The following is a 4296-nucleotide window of genomic DNA, read 5'->3' on the forward strand; positions in this document are numbered from 1 at the left end:
TGACCCAGCTCTGGGCCGCGTGCTGAGACACTTACACGCCGTGTACTGTAAGCATGTCTCGAACAGTTCGCGCCACACGGCCGGCGAGCACGCCGAGCCAACACTTTGTCGATATGGGAGAACTCTTGTTGCCATACGTGGAACATTCAACTAGCAAAACGCAAAACGGGTTCATGGTGCAGAGCTCGACCAATGCATCAGGAGTTGGTCGGAGTCGCACCTAGTGTCCCATCGCGCACGTAAAATAGTGTGGCCAGATGCAGATCGCCAAATTAAACAAAGCCGGGTCGCCATCAATGTCCAAGCAGGCTGAAAACATTGCGAAGCGATACGCAGCGTTGGCCTTGGACCGTTAAGCGGCCTTCGCCGATTATCTATTGGACGAGTAAGTAGTGATCAGCTACACTAGTCAAGTGTCGCCAGGAACAAACAGAAGGGTGAATTAAGAAGAGAGAGACGCTCTAGGCATTCATTGACTAGGACATTAATCCCAACTTGTGAATGGAAGCAGTGGAAATCCGCCAGAGCAGCTCCGCTCGGCTGTGACATTGCAGGGGCCAGAGTGAAGATATTTGCCAAAAGTATAAACAGACTGCCTATGTCTGGGAAGGTGCGATAAAAAATAGTTATTTCAGAAGATTACATTTTTTGCCCACGTCCGCTTCATAATTAAAAGTACCGCACATTTTCTGGCTCCGTTTCGGGGGGGGGGGGGGGGGGCGATTTCTTTCTCCAAATAGCACATATATTTTCTTGTTTCAGAATGTTTGTGTGCCATTCACCTCCGGCGCCTGACCAACTCCAGTCGGGGGTCGATCACGCGCTACGAGGCTGCACACGGCCGCCGCCAACGGTCAAGGGAGTACGCTTGAATACGTGACGTACCAGAATCATCTGTTGCGTCCATTTGGGATAAATAAGGCACCGTTACTACAATGTTACGAAACCAAACATCTCTCTATCTCATGCCAAGTGGTAGAACGTAAATGCTCTGACCTTGGTATTATAATATTTAATCTTGCCTGGATCTTGATCTTTATTAACATAATGGCATGACCCCGAAGCGCAAAATTAGCTCTTTTTAGGTGCCGGTATAGTCTCTTCAACCATTATCACGTGAGCTAGAGGGTTCTGAATGTTTTCTAAGGTTTGAGCAGCCTTGCAGGTATTCCGCGTGACCTGTGATGTTATCAGTCACGTGACACATGCCAAATCAATGATTGCTAAGTATAATTGATCAGTGGTATTGATTGTCGTTTGCATTTTGTCGATCGTGGCGGTTGCATGTGGCGAAATACTCCAGGTGATGCGGGGTGAAAACTTTAACGTTCAACGCCTTAGCGGCTCCTATTTACTTGGCTTTCACTGTCAACAGTCATATCTAGATCGTTCTCTGCCCTTGAATATCAATTGTGTCAAGACAAGTGATCTGACGCCGCCGATGGATGAGGCCCAGACGTGCGACATGGTGCCGCACTAAGTGTGCTGCAGAAGAAATGAAACTGGTAAGCTTCCGCGGCTGCCGCAGCTCCCGGCCATGGGCACGGCATCACCCGCGACCTTTGCAAACGTGGTAACTACTGGGGGTTAACTTCGTTTGAAAAAAACGAGGAAATGAATGCACAAACTTTGAAATTGCGGTCTCCTTGATGATTTGTTGGAGCTAGGTCAGCAGCGCACGGCAGACAGGTGCCTAGATGCCGAGCCATGCGACGAGGTCGGGGACCACTCGGAAGAGAACCGCCCAATATATGCCGGCCGTCTCGCACGCGCACGCGTCAGTAGAAGAAGAAAACTCGCCAGCAGGAGAAAAAAAAGATAGATTACCTGTCGTGTCTTCTTTTGTAACGTTCGGGAGCGTGCCGTTCTTTTTCGATGCCGTATTTTTTTGCGGACAGTGGCGTTCTTATTTATTACATTGACCTATGGTCTAGAAATACAAAATGTCCCGTTGACGACGAGTGTTCCACAACCCGAAAGCGCTCACGCTTACGCTCGCGACACGCCATACAGCATATAAAATTTTACTGACAATCACCTTTCGCGGATTGTATCATACGTGCTGCATTATCGCTTTTGCGAATGTTGCAGCGGCCACGCTGTTTTGACCATAAACAGAAAAACAGCCTGTGATATAACGGCGATCTTCATCATATAACGGGCGATCACGTTTCTATGACATCAATGCCAAGGTGACTTTGAAGTAGTCTTCCAATAAACCTTTTCCCACTTTTGTGGACGTGTAACTCGGAACCAGAGGGTTTTGGGTTTTAAAAGGACATGCCCGTGAATCGCGTCAAAAGGTCCTCAAGATGCCTTTTTCAGTTCAAAAAACCCCATATAGACGTTGAACACTCCCTTAATGTTACTCTGCTGTTATCTTAAAGTCTAAGCGCGCTACCCGGCAGAGCGAAGACGACGTTGAATAGTTATTAAGAACTCTCTCAGATGGGCATTGATGGATATCGGCACTGCCACGCACTCTGTGAGGTCAGGTCAAGGGATATGTATGAGCCCTTATGTTGCATTGGCTTGGACGACTACGTCAAGAGCTTTATAATCCGCCTCGATGGGAAACGGGGCGTCAGGAGGCCCTATTATAGGTGTAGGATACACCCCGTTGAAAATAAATCTTGTGGCTTTAACCCTTACCCTGGGGGCGGGGGGGGTAGAGGCTCGAATGCGACACAACCCACCGCCAAAGATTTTCTGAGGACATCACTTCGGCAAGCCGTGCAGATGGGCGTCCAAATCTTTGGAAGCCTATGGGAAATTCATTGTACGTGTTCCGACACCAAGAGCAAGCCTTGGGGGGCTCAGAGCGGGTTACCGCCAGCGGCCGAGCGGTGAAAGTCGGGAGCCAGCGCCATCAGCTGTCTCGGAGGGAGGTTAGGAACACTGCTGTCATCGGCTGTTCCGCGGCCTAGCGACGAGTGCTGGTGCCAATGGATGTCGCGAGAAGCAATTAAGAGAGCTGCTGTCATCGGCTGTGCCATAGTGATCTGCTAGGAGATAGGGCGCACTCACCTGCTGAGGCTATAGTTAGCGTTGTCTGCCTCTCACCCTGGCAGGAAGGGTGAGCACCGCGTGGTGCATTTTGCGTTGTAGCTTTGAGCGTATGTCATCATTATGCGTACCACAAGACATTAAGATGGGCTCAGTGGCGCAGTCAAGGTTTTCTTCAAGAAGGAGGGGAGGCGATGGACCTCTGTGAGAACGCATTTTTTACTTTCTATCAGGTGCCATCCATGCAGAAAAATGCAAATGTGTCGGCGTAAGGGGCTGCCCCGGCCCCTGCCGCTTGGCTGCGCCCCTGGATGAGTTTGTTTCCGCCAGCTGAACACCCACGGTAGTTTGGAACTCTGTTGTCACACTGGGCAATTGAGAGTTATGTTGTTATCAACTGCCTGTGAGGCAGTCAGGAAACGCGGTTATCATCCGTTGTCCCGGAGGGCCATGTTTAGCGTGGTATCCTTATAAGGAGCCGAGATACCGCTCCTTGGCGGGCCAAGAGCGTGATAAAATCACTCGCCGTCCGGTGGGAAAGTCCAGGGGCGCTGTTGCCACCCGCATATCCCGCGTAGACGTAGGAACGATATTGCCTTCATGCTGTTTTGCGAGCCTAAGGGGCACGTCATCATCAGCCGCCACGCAGACAAGCTAGGAGTGCAGTGGATATCAGGCTTCGCCTGAAGTAGCAGGTTTTGTACATGTACAGCAGTGCTTTGGTGGGTGAGCAGTGCTGCTGTCAGTTTTCCTGTGGTAGCAGGCAGGCAGTTATTCCGCCACCAGCTGCTTCATAGGATGCAGAGCACTGCTACCATCAGGTGTTTCGTGAGGCAGATAGGAGCACCATTTCACGGTTTTTCTAGGTACAGTGCGGCATCGAGCTTCAGCTTGCTTATTCTCCCGAGGATGGACCAAAGCAAATATGACACTATCAAGCTGTTTGGTGGCTAGGTATTTGGTGCAATGCAGGATCTCAACAAAATGGCACTATTAATCTTTCCCCATGCATATTTCTTTAAATGTTACCGTACCCATGTACAGGTAACCCAGCCTTCTTCATACCTGTTAGACTGTGAAGGTATGGCGTAGGTGTAGCGTTGCGTGCAGGCTGATAGTTGGAGCTTTGAAGTCACCTAAATACCTATTAGCTTAGTTCGAATAGTTTTGTATTACAAAGTTATGCAAACGGGGGCGCAGCCAAAAGGGCTCAGGACCGGCACCCCCCCCTCGGAATCAAAATTTCTGCTGTGATTTTCTTGACCACCGTGATGGTTCCTAACTGAAAAA

This window comes from Pollicipes pollicipes, unplaced genomic scaffold, assembly GCF_011947565.3.
Source record: "Pollicipes pollicipes isolate AB1234 unplaced genomic scaffold, Ppol_2.1 Scaffold_5724;HRSCAF=6776_pilon_pilon_pilon, whole genome shotgun sequence".
Lineage (NCBI taxonomy): Eukaryota > Metazoa > Arthropoda > Thecostraca > Pollicipedomorpha > Pollicipedidae > Pollicipes > Pollicipes pollicipes.